This window comes from Caretta caretta, chromosome 2 (assembly GCF_965140235.1).
Source record: "Caretta caretta isolate rCarCar2 chromosome 2, rCarCar1.hap1, whole genome shotgun sequence".
Taxonomy (NCBI): domain Eukaryota; kingdom Metazoa; phylum Chordata; order Testudines; family Cheloniidae; genus Caretta; species Caretta caretta.
The window spans coordinates 7,029,738-7,055,644 of record NC_134207.1 but is presented as its reverse complement, the minus strand read 5'-3'; the positions used below and the strand labels follow the sequence as shown (position 1 = coordinate 7,055,644).

General features: G+C 49.0%; 1 protein-coding gene across 10 annotated transcripts in view; it reads left to right on the top strand.

The window, feature by feature from the left end:
* Positions 1-9,432: 9,432 nt before the first annotated feature.
* Positions 9,433-25,907, top strand: part of ADGRB1 (adhesion G protein-coupled receptor B1) — a 378,079-nt gene continuing 361,604 nt past the window's right edge. For 8 of the 10 annotated variants that reach the window (XM_075124906.1, XM_075124905.1, XM_048841798.2 and 5 more), the window contains exon 1: positions 9,433-9,566. The gene's annotated coding sequence lies outside the window, so the exon portion shown is untranslated. Of the gene's footprint in view, positions 9,567-9,666; positions 9,805-11,409; positions 11,540-25,907 lie in introns of those variants that run through there. The other 2 variants (XM_048841790.2, XM_048841792.2) reach the window with 2 other exon arrangements.

Here is a 25,907-nt window from a genome sequence, read left to right as displayed (position 1 = left end):
ACCCTAAGGAGGAGCCAGCCTGAATCAGAAATGTTTCATCAGAAGCAAACAAAAACCTGTCCCCCTCCACCCACTCTGCTTTCCCCAGGAAATCTCAGTCCACTGATCGCCTCTCCCCTTCTGCCCTGGGAGTTCGCCGGGCAAAGCAGCCTCTCGGGCGGCGGTGCCGGAATCTCTCCGAGCCCGGGGAGGGGAGGCAGGGCGCTCCTGGCGCTGGATGCCCGCGGAGAGAGGGATCCGCCTGCAGCGGGGGCGGGATTTGCAGGCCGAGCCGCCCGCCCCCCGATCGGGGGGAAGGAAGCCGCTGGCCGGGCACCCTGGGGGCGCGGCGCCAGCACGAATCAGCGCTGGGGTGCGTGGGGACAGGAGGAGGAGGAGGAGGAGGAGGGGGAGGGGGCTGGGGTCTCTGACTCACGCTGCTCGGGCGTTTGCTGCGGGCAGGACCTGGGGGGGGGGGGGGCGGCCTGCCGGCTGCTGCCGCCGCTGCACCGACTCTGCCGAGCCGCTAATTGCGCCGTGCAATTAATTCACGCGCCGGCGCGCGCTGACTGGCGGCTCGGGGGTGTGAAGCCCTGGGCGGGGCCCACGCCGCTCCGCACGCGCGCGGGGGCCGCCCCACGCGAGACGGGGCCGGCGGCGGCGGGGCGAGCGGCGGGGGAGGCGCTGCAGCCAGGGGCGCCCGTCCCGCCGCGGGCTCTGGGCCAGCTCCGACGCCCGGGGGCGCCAGTGGGCGTTTTACCGGGGGTTTCGGGGGCCCGGGACCTACCCCTCGCCCGCCCCGCCCCGCGCCGCGCCGCGGTTGGAAACGTGCCTCCCGTGAGAGCCAGGTGAGCAGAGCCAGGCGGGATTAGGGCGAGCTCCCGGGCAGGACACGGGACGTGACCGCACCAGGCTGCTGCCCTCGGGCATCTGAGTCTGCCTCCAGAATCGGGCCCATCGCGCTTGTAGAGTTATATTAAAAAAAAAAAAAACAATCCCATTTGGATAATTCCTTCCCCACCTCCCTCCTGGCCAAGGGCCTCATTCTTGCATCTTCCCCCAGTTGCTTTTTGCACTTCCTGCCTCCCCGTGTAAGGAGACGGGGACTATGGGGGGGAGAGGCTGGGCACACGGGCTTCCTGCCTCAACAAGAAGCATCTGATAGCCCCTTAAAGAAAATCCTTTTCTCACAGGGGGGCTGGGGGAGTCTGGGTGTTGAGTCAGACCTTTGACATTTTTGGCATTCACCCATCATATGATTTTACCTTTGGACCATTGTCATGGGGTCATGTAACATCCCAACCTAGAGAGTTGCTCATTTTAATCTGCTAGGGAGGCAGGTGTGGGCGGTGTATGACATGTGATAGGGAGGCAGTGTTGCTGAGAGGTTAAAATGGCACTATGAGACAGAACTGCTGGATTTTCTCCCCCACTTTACAATTTAGTCACCTTGTGGCTTTGGATAAATATCTTGAGGGTTTTTTTTCCCTGTCTCAGTTTCCTCCTCTGTAAAATGGGGATAATCCTATTTAACTATAGCACAGGTTCATTGCATGGATAATCCCATTAATGGTTTATACAGTGCTTTGGGATCCTTGGTGAAGGACAGTGTGTAGGTTCAAAGTCTGGGTATGTAGAATAACTACTGTCACCCAGGGCAAGGAGGGAGGATTCCACCTGCTGCATTTTGAGTAGGCTGGAAAGGAACATGACAGCGTCAGAAGTGGCTGGAACTGTGCAGTCAGGTTCACAGCATTGTTAACATTGATGTGGGTTTTTTTGTTTGTTTGTTTGTTTTTTGAATGGCCACTTGGCCATGGAATTGCCATGGGAGCAGGGAGTTAGGCTGGTAAAAATGGCCAACGTTGGTTTAAAACCAAAGCAAACCAAACATCTTCAACAGCTGGAGGAAGGGCCTGAAAACCAGTTAGCCTTGTCAAAAACTGGGCAGATGGCCATCCCAGTTGAGGTACTGTACACAACTGAGCACAACCCTTGCGTGATAAGCCACCTGGCTTATAGGTAATTGGAAATTGTGGAGCAAAATCTTTAGCCAGACATGATGCCAGGCATTACCAGTGTAAACGCTGTGATACCTGTTGCTGGAGGGAAGATAGAATCGATCAGTGATAAGCTGCAATGCTGTGCCGTAATCCTCTTTAAAAAGGTCACTGGGACCCACACCAGCAATTCTCCTTCCTCCTGTCCCTCATTGTCAATCTATTGCATCAGTGGAGTTAACACATTAGCTGAATCCCCAGCCCTGCATGGCAGCTGGAATCTGTGCACACGGGTTCGAAAGTCTGAACGAGGACCTTCATGGGCCTTATACCTTCACAGATTGTACTTGGCATGTTCACCCATACCTCTTCCACCACTACTTGTGCTAGGGCGGCTACGCTGCTATTTATATGTGCCCGGGAGGGGTGCAATCGCACCCCTTGCTCACAGTGAAGATGTGGCCATAATGAATAGGCAATGGCTCTACCAGGTGAACCAGAAGGGGGAACCTCCATAAAGCTCGTCTTGGCTGGAAATTGCTCCCTGTATATTTCACACACATACAAATTTAAGGTGTGGGACCAAACGTCTCTCTCTCTTGATAAACGGCAAGAGTGGGACTGCAGAGTGAATGAATCCCAGACAAATGCTGAATCACCTGCTTTGTAAGAAATATAGGAATTGCCAGACTGCATCAGACCTGGGGTCCATCTACTCCAGTATCCTGTCTCCTGCAATGGTCAGTACCGGGTGTCTCTCAGGGAGGTACAAGCAACCTTACGTTAGACAGATGTGGGATGACCTGCCCTCCACATTGTTTCCTCCTAATCTTCTAGTAGTCGGAGACTGGCTTAAGCTCTGAAGCAGGAGGTTTACTTGCTATTCCATAATTTGTTTGCCTTTGTTATCATCACTTTCGATATTCTTGTTATCTATATACATGTCCAACCACTTTTTGAATCATGCTAAGTTTTTGACTTCCACAACGTCGCTGGCAATGACTTTGACAGATGATTACGCAGTGTGAAAAAGTATTTCTTTTTATCTGTTTTGCAGTTGTCTCCTTTCCGTTCCATGGAATGCCCCCTTCTTTTTGTGTTGAGAGACGGGGAGAACAGAAGCTCACGGTTCCTGGAGAATAGGCTCCCTTACGCCTCTTGGTAATAGGACACAGAGTAAAGCTGTTCAAAAACCAGGCACAACTCACCTGGCTTGAGCTTTCCACAGAGCCCTGCTGATAAGTTTTGCAGTAGCTCTATTGCCCAGAATCAGCTCTGGTGTTTGTTACAGTGTTTAGGCAGCTGTTGCACTGTCTGACCACCGGCTGCCAGCTGATCAGTACAGTCGCACTGTTACTTTGTGGCCATGTGTCTGTTGTATCTAGGGTTGTCTCTCATCTTATATTTAAAATGTAAGCTCTTGGAGGCAAGGACTGTCTTGTTAGCACAATGGGGCCCTCTAGGCAGTACTGCAATACCAATAAATAGGACCTAAAATGCCAGGGAAGTGTAGAATTTGGGTTAGATGTTGTGGTTCTATTCCACCCGCACACCCATCACAGAGAGAAGCAAGATGATGGGGGAAAAGAAATGGGGGCTAGCACAGAGGGCAAAGGTTTGAGACAGCTACCCCGTAAGTCTGTATAGCTGACAATATCCTTTCCACTGAAATGCAGCCTGGCCTAGGAAGCATGTGGGAAATGGGGCTCCCAGGGAGTGAGGAGGGGGTGGGTCACAATCTAGGGAACCGCTGCTGTAAGTGGTATGCTTCTGCTCCTGCACAGAGTAACACCTGCATCAAAATCCCAGATGAGCGGCACTGACTAGCCCAGCACGTTCTGTGACTCCCATCAGAGGTGGATGTGGGAGCCCTAGAAATTGGAGATGGAAAAGCCCTGATAGGTCGCTTCTCCACTCCTCTTCCAGGGCAGGTGGTGGTCCTTAAAGTATATTCCTTGGCATTGTAGCCAGTCTAGTTTCTTGGTGAGGCTTCACCACTTCCCTTGGGAGATTATTCCACAGGCTATAGGAGGATTTTCCTGATTGTCATCTTACATTTTCCTTTGCTCATTTTGCCCCATTATCCTTAGGTACCATTAGTACCATAAGCCAGACTGTATTGGGGAACCCAACTGTGACTTCAGACACAGTTAAACACCTGGCCTTGAAGTACAGATTGGCCCAAATTGTGCATTTACCATCTTCACTGAATTGTGCTGTGAATTGACTGCTGACGTAATTCCTTTGATTTTAGTGGAGTTACAGCCACTTACACCAGACTGAAATGTGATCCTTGTGACCTATGGTTAGTGTAATAACAAACTGTTTTTGACTGTGTGGAAACTACTCACCTCTTCCCTTCAAAAACAATAGTAATACAGGAAAATGAGAACTGCCAAACTTCATCAGACCAGTGGTCAGTCTAGTCCAGTATCTGGTCTTTGAGAGTAGCCAGTATGAAATGCTTCAGTGTTAGGTAGTTAAGAGAGTACCTGCTGATTGGGCAAATGTCTTCCTAAACCCATATAGTTCAGGTTTGGCTTATTCCCTGAAGCATCAGGGTTTAAAACTCTTCCAAAACGTTTCATTTTTAAAAAAAATCCTTACTAACATATTCATGATATTTTTGGTATCCATTTAAATATCCAATCTTTTTTTTAATCCTGCTAAGCTTTGGGCTGCAATGATTTCTTGTGGCAGGGAGTTCCACAGAACAGTTGTGTGAAAAGATATTTCCCTTTATTAGTTTTAAATATTCAGTCTCTCTGTTGAATGGCATCTAGTTCTTGTTGCCTCATGACACAGGATGAATAGGTGTGACCCAACTGCTATGCGTAGATTGTAAACTCTTTGGGGCAGGGACTTTCTTTGTGTTGTGTTTGTGCAGTTCCTAGTGCAGTGGAGTTCTGGTCCATAACTGGCTACCCCAGTACAAATTAAAACCATTATCTCCATACAACTCATTATTTCAAATGCCTTTGTCCTGTGGTAGCTACTTTGCAGAAAGGGTTCTTGTGACCAGTTCCCCCTAGAACTGGGGTACCACTGAGGCCTCTCACCCACCAGCCTGGGCTCCCTCTCACCCACCAGCCTGGGCTCCCTCTCACCTACCAGCCTGGGCTCCCTCTCACCCTGTGCTGCAGTGACAAGCTGCAAAACTCTCCAGCCTGCACTTTCACCAGCATACATACAGGTAGGGACACACCCAGCTGCAGTTTCATGCAGACTCTCTAACCACCAGTTTACCAGCCTAGGACTGAGAGCAGTACTGTCCTGTCCTGGTCAAATCTGGCCAGTATATGGATTTAATACCCGGTCCGCCTCTTCCTCAATGTGAAGAGAACAATGTACACGTGGTAACCAACCAGAGTGGTACACATGTGGTAACCAACCAAGTACTCCAGACAAAGCTCACTAGTTTGGATTAAAACATAAAATAAGTTTAACTACAAAAGATAGATTTTAAGTGATAGCAAAGAGATCAAAGCAGATTAACTAGTAAATAAACAAAACACAAATTAAGTTTAAGACACTAGAAAGATAGGATATGAACTAGCAAATTCTCACCCTGGCTGATGATACAGGCAGGCTGCAGATTTTTATGGGACAAGATGCACTTGCTTTACAGATTGGAATCCCTATGTCTTTCAAACACAGGCTAGAAATCCCTTTAGCCTAGGTCCAGCACTTCCCCCAGTTCAGTCGCTGTTCCTCAGGTGTCTTCTTGTGTATGGAGTGAAGAACGACAGATGATGTTACTCCCTGCCTTATATGCCTTTTGCATATGGCAGGAACACTTTGTTTCCAAGCTTGGTTTCCAGACCACTTTGTTGAAAAATAACATCCCAAGACAGAGACATGTAGTCTGATCACATGTCCTTGTAGAGTCATAGCTGCCATCACTCACAGGCTGTCTGGAGCTTTCTCAGGAAGTCTCACCAGGTGGGAGATGAGCTTCCCCCAAGGCTTATTGTTTTCCCTAATGGCCCATTGCCCTGAATAGGCCCTTCCCCACCCACTGTCTATACTGAAATCATCTTGTCTAGGGGGTGATACCCAGATGTAACTACATTTGAAATACAGATACATAGTCAGTATTTATAACTTCAGATACAAAAATGATACATGCCTACAAATAGGATAATCGTATTCAGCAAATCATAACTTTTTCAATGACACCTCACATGACTTATCATGAGCAAAATACATTATAATTATGACATAATCATAATATAATATTACTAAGACAGATATGGGGTGCAGTGTCATAACTCTAATTACACCTTCTCCCTCCTTAGTAAGCAATTCAAGGCTACCATGAAGCACATTGGATCCCTAACCTCCTTTGTCCTGCCACTTTGGGTATGTCTACACTGCACGCTCACCCCGGGCTCTGACTTCGGTTTGAGCTTAAGACCTGCTTCCATCCACATACAGATCAGACTGACTCAGGTCAGCAAGAACTCAGGACCTAGGTAGTAGGATCCTGCTAGGAGGGTGGGTCAGAGCCTGAGCCCTGCTGTGACTCTGGTTCCAGGCCCTGTCATTTTGGAGCGTGGCTGCAGCTCAGACCCAAGTCAGAAGGTCTGAGCAGTGCAGTGCGGACATGTTAGCATGGCTGTGAGGCCCTGGTCCAGCCACTGTAAATCCTGGTTTACAATGGGGCTTGGAAACACTAAGTCCACAAGCGCATGCCCCACAGACATGGGTTTACCATGCAATGTAGTCATACCCTTTGCATCTATTAGGCCTTGTGGTCTCTGGGCTTTCTCCCTTGGAAGCAGCACCAGACGCCAACTCCTTTTCTGAAGGACATTGCATTCCCCACAAAGCACTCTGTTTTGCTGATCTGCATCTTCTAATTAAGAATAAAAATCTTTGGGGGAGAGGCAATGGAAGCAGGGGCAGGGGAGAAGAAATAAAAAAAACAAAGTTTGAGAGAGGGTGTGCAATTCACATTCTGGGCATGCACAATGCTAATACACCTTTCCATCTACAGCTGCCCCCTTGCACAGCTCCAGGCCCCGCTCACACGGGGGGATGTCTCAGATGCCTTCGAACCGGAGCACTGTCCCTCTGACAGTGAGGGGAAAGGGGGCTTGGAAGCACTTTTCGTGTTGGTGTTTGTGGCTCAGCTCCCTCCCTTTCTTCTGTGCAAGCCATGCCATGTAATTAGCAACCTCACTAGGGGCAGGAGGGGGGAGGGAGAGATCAAAAGGAATGGGGGTGAAACAAGGGGAGAAAGAAGGTCAATGGTGGGAGGATGTTGAGATTGGGGGAAAGGGAAGGAAAGGGAGAGTAAAGGGTGAGGGGGGCAGATGAGACCAGAGAGTAAAATGAAATGGGGGGGGGGGAGAAAAGGGGTCTAAGGAGCATGTTGAGGAGGTGGGAGGGAGGGAGTGGACAAATCTGGAGCTGTCATGGCAGGCCCTGCTGCTGACAGCCAGCACCCACTGGAGACTGCAAGGCCAAGCTGCCCCTGGTGGGCTGTCCCTGTAGGGAGGGCTCTGCTTGCTTGTTTGCCTCTCTCTTGCTTGCTCCCATGTCAGGAGGAAGATGCCCTTGTCCTGCCCAGTAGCTAAGGCCTAGGGTGGGTGGCAGGGGAAGTGCCTTCTGTTGGGAAAACACAGGTGAAACAGGTCCCTGCCCCAGAGCAAGGGTGGGCAGCAGCCTGGCCGAGTGCCCTTTTTTTTGGTTCCTGTTCAGACTGCCTGCAGAAGAGGGACAGGATCCCTTTCCTCCCCCTGTTCTGAGCTCTGTAGCCTAAGGAGGAGGGCAGCATGTCCTAAGAGCCTGGCAGGATGCTCAGAGAGCTGGAGTCCCCCACCTCCTTACTGCCTCTTTACCCTCCCCGTGCTCATTATCTTCCCCTCCTCTCTCTCTGCTTCCCTCTCGTCTCTCCCCTTCTTCCTTCTCTTTCCCCGTGTCTCCCCCTCTCCTCCCTTCATTCACAGGCAGCTCCTTGCCGGGAGGACGCAAGCTTTTCCAGCTTCCTTGCTGGTTAAACTCAAACCACTCCCCGCCCCTCTTTCATGAGGCTGCGTCCCAGCCAGCGAGCGCCTGCTTCATCCAAAATGGGACAGGGGCGCAGTTCGGCCGCCTTCCCCCGTAACCTGCTCTCCCTCGCTCCACACGCTCCCCCTTCCGTGCGCAGGTTGCCGCATGGCAACCCAGCCGTGCGCGCAAGGAGGGTTCATCTTTGCTCCTTTCTCCTGCCAGGGGAAACCTCTGTCTGGGGCAAATAAATCCAGGAGCCGGAATCCGAGGGCTTGGCCATCGCCCCCACGGGTAACTTCCAGCCTCTCTCGGCCGGGGAGAGGCCCGCGGCAAGGCGTGGCGGCTCGCACTGTATCACACAGCCCGTGCCCCTGGACCGAGGCAGGGCGCATCTTCTCCCTGGCGAGCGGACCTGCCTCGCTTGCATTTCCCAGGCACTTCCCTTGTGTCTGGGGACGCAGCGAGGGGGGGGAATGCTGGCCAGGAGGAGGGAAAGAGACGGCGATGGAGGGAAGCGGGAGAGGAGGCAGGGGACAGGGAGCGCGGGGTCGGAAGGGGAGAGGGGGAGCGCGCAAGGGTGCGCTTATCTGTCCCCCCCTCCCTCCTCCTGGCGCTCTGCTTCTCTCCATTCCGGCCGCGCTTCTGCCCCCCTTCCCCCTTAGCCCCCTCGTGCCTGGAGCTCCCCAGCATGCGGGAAAGAGCCTCTCCAAAGGGAGCGAGCCTCTGAGGTCCCCGCGCCTCGCCGCGGGCTTCCCCTCTCTCCGCCGGGGCGCTGCGCTCCATCCGATCCGGCTTCGCGCCCAGCCCAGCCTCGCTGCTGCTGTGGCTGCAACCTTCCCGGGGGCCGGGAATTACCTACCTGGGCTCCTCACCACGCTGACACTTGAATGTGGTGATTTATGTGTAAGCAACAGCACACGCAGTAACCACCGCTGCCTCCCGTTTCCCCTTCCCCTCCCGGCTCCCCGGCGGAGCAAAGTTCTCCGGCGAGGCTGCGATGCCCGGTTCGGAGCGCTCCCTCTGCTTCTGCAGCTCTCCGTCCCTCTCGAGCCCGGCCAGCGGAGCATGTGTCCGGGTAGGGGCTCGGTCTATAGCCGCCTGTTCCAGAGCTCGGTGTGTGTGTGTTTTATCCCTCCCTCTCTGCCAGCCCTGCCTCCCTCCCTTCAGCCCTGCCTCCCCCCCCCCCCCCCACTCTAATATGTGATCTGGGAAGCTTATAAAAGCCTGATGTAATCCTTAATGCAGCCTCTGGCTACACAGACTGGATCTAGTTTCACAGAGAGGGAGAGCGAGCGAGCGTCTCAGAAGTGGGAATTAAAAAGAGGGAAAGGGAAAAAAAAAAAAAAGCAGAGAGACCCCAGTGGATCTTAACCAACGTCTCTTTCCGGGGAAGACCGTCCTCTCTCTCCACACTGGTGGGAAAGCTACCCTGATCCTTCCTTTAATTTTTTAAAAAAGAAGACTTGCTTGTCTCAGTGGATCTAATCATTGGTTGGTTTTTAATTGTATTTCCCCCGCTCTGCTGAGGATTCCTTTATTGATTGCTTTCCGCGTTTCTCTCCCAGCCGCCTTCCTGCAGAGACACCAAAGGTATTTTTCTTTTAGTTTTTTTTTTTTTAAATCAAAGTTAAATATTTTGAATAAAGGAGAGAGTGGGGAGGGGAAGGGGGGGGGGAGGGAAGAGGGCGAGCGAGCCAGAGCGCTGCCTCATTCTCCAGGACTTCACACGCTGCCAAATGTTTGTTTGGTTACCCCTGGATTTGTTGGTGGTTTCCATTTGGAATTGGACAGAAAGGGAGAGCGGGATATAATCTAGAAAGTCCATCAGGTAAGAGACTTCTTTCTTATTGATGGGGGCCCGGGTGGGAAGAAAGAAAGGGGCACTTCCCCGGCTTGCTATCCTGCTTTGGATGGAATGTGGGGACTTCTAATCATGGGAAGGGAAGGGAAAAAAGCAGGACCCGAGAATGAGAATCTGAGGTTCCCTTTTGAACCAGACCAGGAGATCATGTCAACCCATTCCCCCTCTCCGGTACATACTTTCTCCTCCCTTTCAGTTCCAAACCAAAGCTTCCTACCTTCGATGTGAAGTTTTGGAGCTTTTGTAGGCGCGGGTCCGGTCTGTAACAGAAACCGGCACCGTGGAAAATATTGATGCGCTTAGAAAAAGCGCATGGATGTACGCACAGCCCGGGGAAATGAAGCACCCCTCCATAGGGATGCTTTTGGGGAACGGGGGGAAGGATATGAAAGCAAACCGACGGGGGGGGGGAGAAGAGGAAACTAGCACCATCCAAAGATTTCCACCATGCTGCAAAGCCAGCGTGGTCTAAGCTGCAAAGTAGCATGGGGCTAACTGTTGTTGAGAGGCAGATTTCAGGCTGACATGCCCTATACTGTGTTTAGTCTGCGAGGTTGGAAAACAAAGTGTGTGATGGAATCGCAGTTGTGTTTACTTACAGCGGGAGTGAATTGCCTTTCCGCCCCAGCCTCTCTCTCTCCAGGGGAGTTTTGGTAGCCATCCGTCCCTTCCTTTTTTGTTTTGTTTATCATCCGCGCACCGCTGCAGGCAATCATTTGAAAAGGCGCAAACCTTTACTGTCCCTGTGTCTCCAGGTCTCCCCCAACAACACTTTGTCTCACATCTTAGAAAACGATCCTTTAACATAGGTGCAGATCAAAGCTCTCCCCTCTCCTGCCCCCCAGTTTCCAGTGCGGCTGGAGATATTACCTGCTCAGTATTTTAAAACCCAAGCTCGAATTATCCAGCACTGTGAAAAAAGAAGACTCCATCAGGGATGCTTAATTACAAGGCACCTTGTTCTAAATCACCCTGTGTGGCAATGAACAGCAGAATTTGTCAGTCTTTCCCTCTCCCCATCCACCTCTTCCTTTTTAAAATATATTTCACTGCGTGACATTCTATGTAGATGACATGATGGAGGTGGATCAAGGTACGCTCCAGCCTTCACACATAGATATTTCGGCCAGGGCTCTTAGAAGGCTGTTAGGAAAGAGAAGGCTGAGGATTAATATGTATTTTTCCCAGCAATGTCCAACCGGATTCTGTCCAAGCACCGGATACAAAGAGGCAGGAGCTGTACGAATAATGTCACGGGTTTTCAATAAACTCAGCAAGATAGCTGGTACTTTTTTATTTACTGGAGCGCAGGGAGGCAAATGTATGACTCATGCAGGGTACCACTGCCCAGTTCATGCGAATAGTGCCAGTGAATTAATTGCACCGAGGAACGTGAGTATCAAGGCAAGGTCAAGGAGCCAAAGGGCAGAAAAAAAATAATAACAGAACAGCCCCAGCTCTGGCGAGGCTCTTGCTATGCTCAGCTTCAAATTCTCTCGAAATATGTCTCTGGCAAGGTCCAGCGCAGTTGACATGACTGGCGAGAGGGAAGAGCAAAACCCACCTTGCTCAGAGGCTAAAACCTGCCCGTGCTAGTGAAGCGATTTTCAGCGCCTGAGATGCAAATGATCTCTGGAAGAAACCCTGGGAAGGATGCTGTCATTGGACAAACAGGCGGACATTTGGAAGCACTTCGTGCCTGGTAAATGGGTCTCCCCCTTCCTTTCCCTCTCCCTTTACCTGTTGATTATTTCTTTCTTTCTTTCTTTGATCTCAATCGGCAGTTGCAGCCTTATTAAATTACCCCAGGCAGGCGGTGGAGTTGATTTTAGCGACTTTAATGAGGGAAGAGCAATGAGGGAATATTAGTAATAATGGGCATAAGCTTTGGCTATTGCGAAAAGAAAATAGATCAGCGGCAAGAGGAGCTTGGAAGCTGCATAAAGATGGGATGGGAGGCAGCCTGGGGATGTAATGGGAACAACCCCCCTCCCGCGTCAAATGTATATCACATTGATTCCAAATTCACCTCGGTCCTGCAGTTCTTACTCCGGCTTCTCTCTCCGTTCTCGGGACCAACTCCCCCTCGACGCCCCTGGGAGTTGATTTGATCCAATGCCTATAACCGCTTTGCTTCGGATGCTGCTGAAAATCGCAGCGGCTGTAGATGCGGGCAGCTGGGAGGGGGTGTCGATCCGAATGGGGCACGTTTTTCATAATCCTTTGGGAAAGAGGGGGGGGGGGGAGGGGGCAAGGGGTGAAATGCTTTAAAAATCCAGACCGCTCCCACTGAGTGATAGGCTCCCAAATGGAGAGACAGAGAGGCTGTACTGACTGTCCTTTGCTCCGGGAGCTGGAGGCGCTGGCAGAGATCTCATTTCACTTTCTAATCAAGGAGCAAGGATTATTTCGCCCCTGCTCGGTGGAGCTCTTCCATTCCGAGTTATCCCGGGGCCAGTGCGCATTATGCCTCCCGAACTGACTTCACTGCGGAGGACGCACTGGAAAGAGCTTAAAGGGGGGGGGGCACTCCTGGCGCCTGGCCCTTGGCAAATCACCCGCAATTGAGCGCTACCTGGGAAATTGAAATAGATGATCCTTCGCAGAATTACAGATCTGCGAGCCTTCCCTTCCCCAGCCAGCCCCCTGGCAGGTTTTGAACAAGGAGATTTTGAATCCTCTGGGCTTGTGAGCACCATTGGGGTTGAAATGGTCTGCACGCTTCAAATGGATGTTCAGAGCGAGAGGAAAACGGATGGCTGGATGCATAACAGGTTCCAGTGAAGGCTGAAGTGCCATGGCTATGTATATCTGTTTATGGCTGTGCGTGATTAAGGGCGGTAGCAAATCTTCATAGCGCCACTGTGAGGTAGATAAATATTACCCCTCCCCCCCTGATTTATAAACACGGGGAAACTGAGGCAGAGAGGGTAAATTAGTCGTCAGGGATTTGCGCTCCCCAGACGCCTCTGCCCCTCTGATTGGAGGGGGAGAAAGGGGTCCCAGTCCGCTCTCAGAGCTAAAGGCACTTGCCAGGAGCTACCCCCGAGAAAGAGAGAAGCCACCTGCTTTGTAACTCCCTTCGTTTGGTCTCAGGAGGGAGGCGCAGCTGGGAGTCTACTCCCCAAGCTTAAGATGAACTGCAAGGCGCCGCTTTGTCTGCCTTCCCCTCTGCTTTCTGAGGTTACTGGCCCCACCATCCAGGCCAACTTCTGCAAGCCCCTGCGGGCGGGGGGGGGGGGGGTTAAATAAAGCTAATAACCCAGCCAAATCTCCCATTTCTAACCCACTTTAGCAAACCCCATCAGAGATTTATCATGGGCAGGGTTAGCTTGAGAAGGATTATTACAGCCTCCTGCATTTAATACTGCACAGCTCCAGATAAACTAAGAGAGAGTGTGTGTGTGTGTATTTGGTAGGGGGAGGGGAAGAGGCTGTGTAGATCCATTTTTTTTCTTTCTTGTTGCAAAGGACCCTGAGCCACAACCGTCCTTGCTGTAACTCAGCTGACTTCAGTGGATTTACACTTTGGCTGGATTTGGCCCTGGATGTTCTTGGGGTCTTTTTGGCTGGATTTAGCTATTCCTGATGACACAGAGTGACAGAGAGATGGCGCTCGCTGCTCAGTTATACTCCACCTGGGGGCCAAGTCTCTCTCTCTCTCTTTTAAAGTTAAATACCACTAAAGAATTGGGTTCTTTTCCTGCACTTTAAAAAAGCAGAGAAAGATGATGATGATAGCTGGAAATGCAATAAGTAAGTCTTCAAAACCTCCAGCGAGAGAGACCATATCAAAGGCGATTTAATATTTTTCCTTCTGTCTATAAAACATTTCCTTCCCAATCCAGAGATTTTCCTGATGCTGTTTAATCAACCGCTTCTCCCCCTTCGGCATCGCCTGGGTTTGAACATCAGTCTGTAAAACAGAGAATCTGTTCTGATTCTCCTCCACGGTAAAGAGATGCTGTCTGAATTAAATCGGCTCTGTATGTATAATAGGCTGTGCATAGATTTCATATCCAAGCCAATTAAGTGGGCATGTGTCTGCCCTTTGCCATGGTTTGTGTGTTTACTGTCTCCTTACACCCTCTGATGTCTGATAATAAGATGCTACTTGTGAAATGGTAAGATGGTGGGGGGTAAGGAGGAAGCATGTTTTAAGTCCACTCTTGCAGAAGCTTACTCACTTGAGTAACTTTACTCACCTAAGTACTCCAGTTACTTATGGGCATAAGTGTTTTGCAGAAATTGGGCCCTTATTTTCTTCATGGGGGATGGATGCTGATGGTGGTAAGGGGGTTAACTGGGTCTTCCTGAGCAAAGCTAAAATCAAATGTATTTTTTTCCCTAAGAAATGCAGGTGTTTTTAGGGTTATTTTTTGTCCTTAGTGTGCAAATGAATTCACCTTCTAACAAGCCCAGCCTATGAAGGCTGAAGTGGGTCTGTTATGAAATACCTGCCTGCCTCTCAGCTTTCGCTGACAAGCCTGTGCCCACCTGTTGCTAGGTATAGGAATGGCTAATTAATTACCTGCAGAAAATCTGCAGTGGTCAACAAATGAACCAAAGCCCGTTTTTGAGTCTGAGCCTGTGTTTCTTGGGCACTCAAACCTCTCCTGTTTGATCTCCAGGGGTGTGCAAGGAGTGCAGGGTTTGTGCACACCGGGGGGTGGGTGGGGTCTGACTGGTCCCTTTCTAAAGATACCTTCTCTTAGAAAAACTAAAGTAAACACACTCCAGTGTGGGTCTTAAAAAACAAACAAACACAAAGAAAAATCTGGCCCGGTGATTTGTAGAGAACAGTCTCTATTGATCGTACTGCATTATATGGGACTAGCACAACATGTCTGCAGACAAAGTGCTGTGTGATATCTGGCAGCAGGATGCATCAACTACCAAGCCCACCAAATATGTATCTATATAAAGCTTTGCTTGTCTCAGTTCTGCTCCCTGGGGAAATGTTGCCTTCCATGCTTGTCTGGAGATCCATCTTGGCAGGGGGTGTTTGGCATGTGGGTGCATGTTTCATTGGGTGGAACAGGCAGCACTGGAGACTGGGATTGCAGGTTAGTGGGTTAACTGCCAGTCCCTACTGTGTGTGCGGTTAATGTGGGGATAAGTTGATGCAGACTGGAATGTGGAGTCTGGCTGGAGACAAGCACAGCGTGACGGGGAAGGTATCGTTCAAGCTGCCCCTGGACATTGCCCTACCAGTATGATCGGCAGTAGCCCTTGCAGTTCTTGGGACCAGTCCGACACTACTGAAATCAATTGCAATTTTTTGCCCTTAACTTCAGTGGGAGCAGGATCCTGAGCCACCACCACCCTGGTCTGCAGCAGCCCTGGCTCTCCCAGTCCTGGGGCACTACACAGCTCTGGCAAAGCCATCACAATTCTGATTGGTAGGATCTTCTACTCTTTCAGTAGTGGATGTCCCAGTCACAGCTCTTCTTAACAACACCTCTTAACTGTCTTGCATTAGTCCCTGCTATTCCAGTATGCAGCTCCTCCTGCACAGGGTACGCTAACGGTACCAGCATATTAAAGGTTGCATGGTGGTCCAGTGGTACGGAGAAGCATTCATGCGTGGCTAGGCTGAGACCACCAAATTCTCTTCACAGGTCCTTTGAACAAAAATCTTTACTGTTCTGAGCTGAGTGAAACCAATTTGACCAAGGTTTTAACTCAACCCATAACATGATGTGAGAACACACCCTTTGTTTAAGATAGGTAAAAGGGATGGTTAGGGGAACACACCTAAAACAAGATCTGATAGAGTCTGTCCAGTAACTAGCACCCTGTGGGCAGTGTGTTTGTGGCCACTGTATATTGTGACCAGGCATATGTGTGAGAGAGAACACACAAAAAGTGGGATCAGAGAGAGAGAGGCAAGAAAGCCAAAGAGTAGCCTGTGAGCATGGTGTGACCTTGGGAAAAGCTAGAGAGCTTTTGGGGCTGTTGACTAAAGAGGCTTGGGGCTGTCAGCTAGGAAATTGTTCCTTTTGTTCTTGGTTCCTTCTGCATTTGGAGAAGCAGGACTCTGTACATTCCTTGTAAATAAACAAAGTGGTATCAAAGAAAATACCTGTCTCCATCAATTCCTACTTCCAACCTGAGCATCCCCAGGAACCTGAAATGTGATTAGGCACTCAGATCAAAACAGGGGGCAACATTACGATGGAAGGCTGTGTCTAACTCTGTTCTTCCTCCTCTCTTGCATGTATGCTGTGTTATAGATGGCTGCTTAAAACCACAGTGAGAGGTATACTTGGAATTTTATAAAATACATATAAGAGAGAATTAGAAATAAATTACGTCCCTTCAGACAGTCCATTCATCACTGTGTCTTGGTCTTGCAAATTACTTACAGACAGTCTAAGAGCAAGGGGTTTTGTATTAGTTTGATTACGCTGAGATAACATTTCGTGTTGCTCCAGGAAGCCCTCAGAAAATAAAAAAAAAGATAATATTTTAAATCAGAGGACTGCTTCATTGATGACTCCATTTTCCAAGACACACATCACTGCCTCCTTTATGGAAATTTAAATTGGTTACCTCTGTCGGAGAACATGAGAGATCATTTGCTGATTTTATTTTATTTTTTTTTGGTTGGAGTGAGTTTTCTCTCCCCCGCGCTTTGTCTTTTCAAAATTAAACCAGAGGGAGTTTTTTTTTTCTTTTTCACGATCTACCTTTTGTAAAATGCCTTCAGAAGCTTTGATCAGGAAGTGGCCAGCTGACCTGAAATTAGCCATAGAGATCCCGAGCTATGTTCTGTGTGAAGTCATGCTGGATCTATGGGGCAGCATGGCATGAAAGATGAAAATAGTGTTTGGAGGAGGATTAAATACAGCGCTCTTGAGAGGAAATTGTACTGTTCCTGCCAGCCCACCAATGTGAACATTTGGTGTGACTAGTCTCCACTATTTCCAATAGGACCATGCTTGGGGGCGGAAAAGCCCCACATGGTGAGATGTAACATTCCACTGTAGGTACTGAAGTGCTTACTATATGGGCACCATGCTCACAGTATAAGGAAAACACTGAGCCTGTTAGAGTGGAATGTCTATTCTAGACAGAGGTCCAGAACCGGGGCACTGACTTCACTAGAGTTACGCCATGGATGGATTTGGCCCAAGAAGTTGACCGTAGCTCTAGGAACATAAAGTCATAGAGTTTAAGGTCAGAAGGGACCACCAGATCATCTAGTCTGGCCTCCTGTATCTCACAGGCTACCATCCCCACCCAGCACCCACACACTAAATCAGACAACGGAAGTAAGACCAAAGTATTACAGCTCACAGGATATTAGATTATGTGCCAACGACTCCTGCAATAACAGGGAAATGATTAAGTGAGATATACCTAGGTAGTCCTGGCAAGCAACCCACACCTAGATGCTGCAGAAGCAGGAGATAAATCCCCAAGGTCACTGACAATCTGACCTGGGGGAAAATTCCTTCCTGACCCTACATATGGCGATCAGTTAGAGCCCGGGGAAGTGAGCATCAGGAATTATGAAGCAACAGCTCTGCACTCTGTCTGCACGCAATTGTAGATATTGTGGCCGAGCTATTTTTCTGAAATGTTTCTATGTTAAGCTAGGGTTGGAAGGCATCTCTCATGTCATCTAATTCATACTCCAGTGATAAGCATTACACAATTCCTGTCCATGCACTTCTCCCTTCTGTGCAGTCATCTGGTCTCTGCTCCTGCTGTCAGATTGTCCTTTGCTGACTGGAAATTCATCCTCATTTTCAAGATAAACTCGGCTGTGTGACCTTGTCCATGGCTGTTGCCGCTGGCTCCTTATTTTGCTCTTGTTGTAGATAGAGTCCTTTCCATCCCAACAGTGTTACTCTTTACATATTTTAGAGACCGTTATCATGCTTCCCCCTTTAACTGTCATTGATATGGGGGACAGCGAGGTCTCCTTGCTTAGAGCACAGGGCAGGGAGTTGAGAGACCTGGGTTCTTGTTCCAGGTATGGAACTGACTTTCTCTGTGCAGTTAGGTTGGCCACTTAAGCCTACGCTTTCCAAAGCATCCACTAGCTTTGGGTGCCAATTCTGAGAGTCACCCAGGGCCTGATGGTCAGAGATGCTGAGTGCCCATTGAAGTCAAATGGCATTGTAGGTACGCAGAACCTCTGAAAATCAGGGGGCACAGATTGGGAGCCCAAAAATTGAGGTGGTCCAAATCAGTGGACACTTAATTTAGGCCCTGGCCTCTTTGTGCATCAGTTTCTCCACCTGTAAAATGGGGATTGTGGGCTAAATTCTTCCTTAATATAACTCCATTTACCTTGCTAGAGTCACACCTAGCAAGAGGGATGAATTTGTCCAAATGATACTTTATCCCCTTTGAGATCCTCGGATGAAAGGCACCACACTAACACAAAGCATGAATTTACTTTATGGCATTAGCATGCACCCCTTCGCCTTTCCTTGTGAGTCCTGTTCGCTCACACACTCTCAACCTGTATCATGATACTTTTTTATAAAAGCTAAGACCCTAGGACTGGGCCCATTACTGCATGTGCTAGCTGCCCTTCCCCTGCCTTCTAGACTGGCCAGGTATAACCCTTTTCATAATGAAAGCAGTCTCACTGGGTAATCATTTGACCCAACTCTATACTTTGGCTGATAGCCCACATCCTTTGTCTCTGCAGATGACTCAGACAGGGATGGGAGTCAGTTTCAAGCTCCCTTATTTAGCAACAGTGTCCTTTCTTTGAAACATACATCCATTGGTTGCTGGCACATGCATTTCCCTCATCAGGTCAGTATAACTTCCAAAGGAAATTTGTTCTGATGGGCTCACTTATGTCGAAAGCCCTGTTGATGGATTGATTGATTGATTTACCGCATAGGTTTGTTCGTTATACGGGTCAGTTATTCATTAGATGTTGCCTTCGGGTGCTTGGGATTTATAGTTGCCACCATGCAAAGTTTGAATAAATCGGCATGCTCCTAAGCTGACCCTTTGAGTCTATTTCTGTACCAAGCATGTGTCTTTTAAGAATATTTGCCTATTCCTGAAATGCCTTGCTAATTCCATTGCACCATTCCACGCTGACTAGCAATTCCAAGCCATTGCATGAGCGCACTCAGAGTGCTGCCCAAAGGCACATTATTGTCCCAAAGATACCTGACATGCACGGTCTTGTCATTTCAGTGATAAATTTTTTTTCTCCATCACCCCACTTAAGCATCTGGAAATGGGAAAGGGAAGCTTGAAAAACCTTTAATCAAGCACCAAGGGGGAACAGAAATCTGATTTTAAGTAGCTGCACTGATGCCTAGAGCATTAAAGAGCTTGCCCTGCTAATCTTTACTTTTCATATATTGTTCTACAATCAAATCAGTCCTATTGAGCTGAACCGTGGGTTAATTGCTGATGGAAAACTCTTAGTGTCTGTGCTCAGGAAGAAGGGAATGGAGGGAGTGTGTAGGCTTGTGGAGTTCGCTGCAAGCTAACCACATGTGGGAGAATGTAGGAGGGCCCCGATTCCCGCACATGCCTTAGCCAGTGTAGCAAGACAGGAAGGGGCAAGCATAGGATCCAGAGATTCACGGGGGGAGAGGGGAAGAATAATCACATTGGACAAATACTTAGACACCAGTTATATTTTAGGGCCTATATGGGATGATGTGTAATGACAGTGATTCTTGCTCCTGTGAAACGGGTTGAACTGAACTCTGTATTAAGGTTTGGGCGGGAATTGTGGCTGAGTCATCATGAGTTGTTCCTCTGATGCACCCAGCGGGGACAGCGTGTCCATTGGGACCCTGTAGTGTAGTCAGCAGGCCATGCCAGGACTGTGAAGTCCAGGTCAGTAATAAATACTGAGCACAGACAGTTAATCTGTGTCCAGAACATTTTAATAGCTAAAGACAATTAAAAAAAAAATCCCATATACCTTTTACTGGCCCAATGGCTCCTGCCAATTTTGTACATTTTTAAAAATGGTATTGGTTAGCACAATAGTCCAGAATTTCCGATTCTTAAAAAAAAGATATTTTTGCTGTTGGCAGAACAGATGTTTGTGATCTGAACCAGGGGGTAGCAGGAAACAGGCCCTGCAGGGGGTTATGGGAAATCCCAGTGCAATGTCCGTTAGCCTTGGGAGTCAATTAAGCAAAATAAAAAGTAAGGCTAAAATATCAGGAAGGGCTTCGTAGCAGCGAGGTGATGATTGTTGTTGCGTAAATTTCTAAAGCATCCCTCGCTGCAGTAGCTGGACAAGTGCATGGAATGGCCCCTGGCACCGTTCTGGCTCCCACCCGGTGTGGGCTGGAAACTTTGAACATGGAAAAATCAGGAGAAGAATGTTAAGGAATATTTGTGGTGATGCCTGTTCCCATGTTTCCAAATATCTCTGCTCTGCACGCTCAGATGGGTTGCATTGAGTGACCCAGCTCATCCCGTTGGAGAATACCTGAGTGAAGAAGTAGCTTTTGTATCCAGCCTGGAGATGGCTCAGAGTCCTGGTCTGAGTTGCTCCATGGCCTCAGGCCCTCCGCTGAGAGAGCTCCAGTCTTGGCAAGGAGTAATGTGGGCTCTGCTGGCTAAGTGTCCTGTTTGGATGCAACTACCATGCTGAGCTTCCCAGCTGGGTCCAAGCACATTAGGGCCGTATGAATGATGACCAGGAGGTCTGTAAGCCATTTAAGCTGACTTGAAGACAACCCTAGGGCAGTGGTTCTCAAGCTGTGGGCCGCGGACCTCCTGGGAGTCCACAGACTGTCTAAGATTTCCAAAGGGGTCTGCACTTCCATTCAGAGTTTTTAAGGGGTCCATAAATGAAAAAAGGTTGAAAACTGCTGGACTAGGGAACACAGTGTAAGGAAGAATCCTTCATGGACCCTTGTGGGACTGACTAGCCACCAGGTCTGTTCCATCTGTAACCATTCTTGTTCTGTGAGCATCTTTCGCTGGCTGCAGGCTTCGATCTGTGAGGCTTATTGACCAAGGTTCTATTAGAAGGAAGGAAGTCTGGTGGGTGATCACTTAGATGCCCATCTTCAGTCCCTCCCAGTAAAACTGCAGAACAACGAAGCTGGCAGGAATGGCTCCTGAGAGCACTGCACGGTTCTGGATGGAGAGGGCTGCACTACATGACCTTACAAGACAGCCTAGCCCTGTCCCCTGCAACGCAGATTCTGCTCACTTTGCATTGGGGATATGTCGTCACCTTCTCCTTGAGACCTGCCTTGGGGAAAAAGTCTATGGGTCCATCCATATCTTTCCACCCATCTAGGTCTTAGACTAATCCTGCCCTCAACAGTGGTCATTAACACAGGCTTCAGAGTCCTTGCTCTACAATATTAATGTACCTGGCCTGATTGCGTAATGTTTCACCTGTGGTGGGGAGTCCGTTCCCTACTGTGGCTGGCAATCACCGTACACCCTACATCTCTCTCCTGAATTCCTTTGCTGAGCTCCACGTTCTCCTTGCCTATACCAAGACTAAATAGCTAGGCTTGGCTCAGGGAGCATTTGCAGGGGCTGTGAGAAGGGAGATTCCACCCCCATCAGCTGTGCTCTAACTAGTGCAGACTTGGGGAAGCTCCTTCTTCCCCAGCTCTGTAGGCTAATGGCTGGTGGACCCACCAACATCAGCTCTGATCCTGCAGCGTGTGAGTTTGATGGAGCTGCTGCTAGCTGGGGCTCTGCACTTTCAGGGTGTACAGACACTCAGCACTGGATCCAGAAGCCTGTCTGACCCTCACCCTGGGCAGCAGCTCCACACTGGTTACTGATTGCACAGGGACACTGTGCCCTCCACCTCTGCTGAAGAGTAAGCTGGGATGCCAGCCGTTAGCTGGGAGAGGGCTGCGGAATCTCTAGGTCCTTCCCTATAGAAGTAATTGGCTGTATGTTGGGGGCACGACTGGGGAATCTCACCAGTTTCTCATTATGGCCCCAGTCTAACCAGTAGCTGTAACAATCTCTGTGCATTGTGCCAGAGCAGCAGGCAGGAAGATCAGGGAGAGGGAAGGAGGGGGAGGCAAAGGACAGGTGAGTGATTTCCTGTCATTTTGATGCAGAAAAATAAGGGGAATGATCATTCAACAAGTGTTGACGGAAGACGGAAAACGAGACAGCGTTCGCTATTGTTGGTGATTTGCTAGGCTCGGGCTGATTAGAAGCACAAACACCTGCAAACAGATGCTATCCTCACCCGGGGTACTCGAGCTCTGCTTGACTTCCGGTAGTGCTATCCTGGTGGATGCCATGCCTTGGAGTGAAGGTCTTAGTGGAGATCACAGCAGACAAGAGAGACACGCGTATCTAGCTCAGGGGACTTGACAACATACAAGTCTCCACTGTGGTTCTTCCTACAAGATCAACTTGGGGGTGACAGGTCCAGGTGGCCTGTGACTAATACCGGCCTACAGCCCAGTCATGGACTCTACTCATTGGGCCAGGACTGTGCTTATCGAGCCTTGCAGCCATTTCACCTTGAATTTTGAGCTTGATGGAGCTTGCAAGCTAAGAGGGGCTGTGCTTGGTTAGACTTTGGATGAGCCTTCCAGGGAAAATTCCAGGGTACCCCAGGAACTTGTGCTGGTGATATAGTAGCTGGAGCTCCACTTTCTCAGAGCCAGCACGGACCAATGCCCCAGCATGGGGCAAGGCATATTGCACTGCTCGAGAGGTGTTGTATTTTGGACTGCTCCCCTTGTCAAAGGTCCCAAGATACTTTGGGGGAGAGCAGCTGTATTGACCATGGCATGAGGCCATATTCCAGTTTGGGTCATTGCAGTTTCCTGACCTAAAATTTCCCCCACGGTTTCAGTTGGACACAGTATTTTGTTTCATGTTCTGTCCTAAAACTGTTGTGCAGAAGGAAATATTGCCTAGTGGTAAAGCACAGAATCAAAATTAGGGACATTGATGTGATCTTCCCAGCTCTGGCACAGGCTTCCCTGTGTGACCTTGGGAAAGTCACTTACCCTCTCCAAGTCTCATTGGTGAAATAGGTGTTACAACAGTTACCTCACGGGGGTAAGACTTTAATGTCTATAAAGCACATGCAGACCCTTAGCTAGAAGATTCGGATGATGTCTATTGTGGTGATCTGTAGGGGTGCTACCCCATTGTGCTAAGCGCTGTACACACACAGAGTAAGAGACGGTCCCTGCTCCAAAGATCTCACAGTGTAAACTGACAAGACAGGCAAAGAATGAGAGGGGAAACAGAGAGGCAAGACACTTGCCCAAGTAATAATAATTAATAACTAGCTCTGAAGTCTACCAAGGAAAAGCACGATATACAAGTTTCACAATTTCAAAGGTGGCCAGTATCATTATCCCTGTTTCACAGAAGGGGAAACTAAGGCAAAGTGAGTTGCCCAAGGTCACCCAGCGATAGAGCTGGGAATAGAGCCCAGGTGTCCCGAGTCAACCCAGCATCCTGTTCTTTGACCGGTGCTAGTTCTCAAGCAGCCATGGTAGGAAGGTTCTACAGGAGTGCCAATTGTCATTATTTATAATTACTACTGGGTAGTGTTTAACAGCTGCTACGTTCCACTCCAGAAGTGGCTGAATTTCCACATGTAGTCCAGAGATCCCTCTCTACATAAGATTTATAAAACGCAAGCGGCATGATGTGCATGCACTGTTCTAGCGTGACTGAGTTGGTAAAACCCAAATCTCCCACCTTCAGTCACAACCCAAACACCCTGTTCGTTTCCCATTTAATGCTGGCTGTATTAAAGGCTCCCTGTGGCTTTATTTTAGCACTAAGCCCTTTTGAAGTTGTTGATTAGAAGGTATAATCTGCCTTGGAAGTTATTTGTAGATGGGAGGGGAGGGGGGAATCAGTCTTTCTGGTGAAAATGGCGGAAGTGGGAGGTTGTGAATTAATGATGCTATTCAGCAAGGTTTTCCAAAACTTGCATCCTTCATGACACATAGGCCATCCTGCCACTCGGGCACCCTTTTTAGAAGAGTGGTTCTTTGTGTTAAAACTCCTTGGCAATAGAGATTGGGAGGGCACCGCAGGAGGGGTTTATAGGGCTTAAATTGGTGCAAAACTGGCAAGACATGGCTTAGGTCACTTGTGTAGTTCCGTCAGTCTGCCCTAAACTGGAGATCTGAGAGGAGGAATAAATATATTATGGGTTATATTGACCTGAAAGATCTGGATTCCATTGTTTTGCCCTTTATAGGAGGTCAGGGTAGATGATCACAATGGTCCCTTCTGTCCTTGGAATCTCTGAATTTATCTCTGAATTCTTGGCTTTGCTACAGGCATTTAAAAACAAACAGGAAGTATTTTTTCACACAACTCACAGTCAACCTGTGGAACTCTTTGCCAGAGGATGTTGTGAAGGCCAAGACTATAAGAGCAATCAAAAAAGAACTAGATAAGTTCATGGGGAATAGGTCCATCAATGGCTATTAGCCACGGTGGGCAGGGATGGTGTCCTTAGCCTCTGTTTGCCAGAAGCTGGGAATGGGCGACAGGGGATGGATCACTTGTTCTGTTCATTCCCTCTGGGGCACTTGGCCTTGGCCACTGTCAGAAGACAGGATACTGGGCTAGATGGACCTTTGGTCTGACCCAGTATGGCCATTCTTATGTTCATTCTGTGTCACTTTGGGCAGTCACTTAATCTCACTATGCGTTAGTTTCTCCTCTGAAAACAATGCTAATGATGCTGGCTTTCTCCCACCTTTTGTCTTGTCTTGTGGCAAGACTCTCTCTTACAATATGTGTGTACAGCACCCAGCTGTATGAGGCCTGGCTCTCAGCTGGGGCATCTCCACATTACCGTCATACAAATAACAATGAGGGCACAGCCAACACCTGCCTCTGAGCCACTTTGGCTGATGATCAGTCTCTGGGCAGTCCAGTGTAGCCCAAGTGTGGAAATCCAGTGGTGGTTTCAGTGCTTGGAGGGAACCAAGAAACTGGTTTTGCATACATCTGAATTTTTTTTTGCCTTTCAGATGTTATTTATGTGGTCCACCACATAAGCAGTATAGCAGCGGTATTTGAGTGTTATGAAACATCTCATGTAAAGAACCAGAAATTTGTAAAAGCCCCCAAACTGATGTTCTTGCCTGGACGTGCCAGGTAGTAGGAGCTGAGTAGTGGAGAAAATCTGCATTGGGTGAGAGTAACCACAGTACATTGTGCCAGCTGATCTTTGAGAACAATGTTCAGACATAGTCCATCCCTTTATTTATTTCTTTATTTTAAGAAGTCCCTGTGAAAATGGTGAAACCTCAGCTGAAAATACTTGTCTTCTGGCCAAAAATAAAGATCTAATCTTTATAAATCTGGATGACTCCAAATGAGTTTGGGCAAAGTCCCTATGATTCTTAGGGCTGCTGTGGCGTGAGGCCCCGATCCAGGGAACTATACAATCACTTATTTTTGTAATTTTTTTAATCTTCATTTTTTTCCAGGTGTGACTCTATTGCTGGTGAAAGGTTCCAGAGTCTCTGGAGACTCTACTTAACCCCTACCACTGACTTGCTGGGCCAGAGCTTCGGCTGGGATACACCCGTATCCGTATCGCTCTGTTGAAGTCAGTGGAACTGGACTGATGTACACCAGCTGGAGACCTGGCCTATGTCCCCTGGCGTGAGTCACTTAGCCTAAGCGGCAAAGCACGCATCCCAGTAGTGGAAGCTGCCACATACGAGCCTCACTCACCCCTGCTGGTGGGAGTGTAGTGTAGTTTCCAGAGACCACTGAGTCCTTTGTCTCTCTGCTGAGACTGCTACCATTGGGGACAATTAGAACCAGTGATGGTGGTGCTGTTAGTGAGGGGAGAGCTGCCCTGAGAGCTATGACCCATTATGCATGAGGGGCACTGCAGACCAGAGGCCTGAGCTGAATCTGTGCTCTAGGGGTGCACGGCATGATGTCCAACCTGAGCGACGAACTTGCCATCTTAACTCCTCTACTTATTTCCCATCACACAAAAATCCTGCCAGGGGTGAGGAAGGGGCAATTTAGAGGGTCTTTCTCCAAAACAATATGGTTTTTGCATCTGTCTTCTTTCCCCTGCCTGGGATGCCCCCAACATGGTTCATTGGACTTGGGGG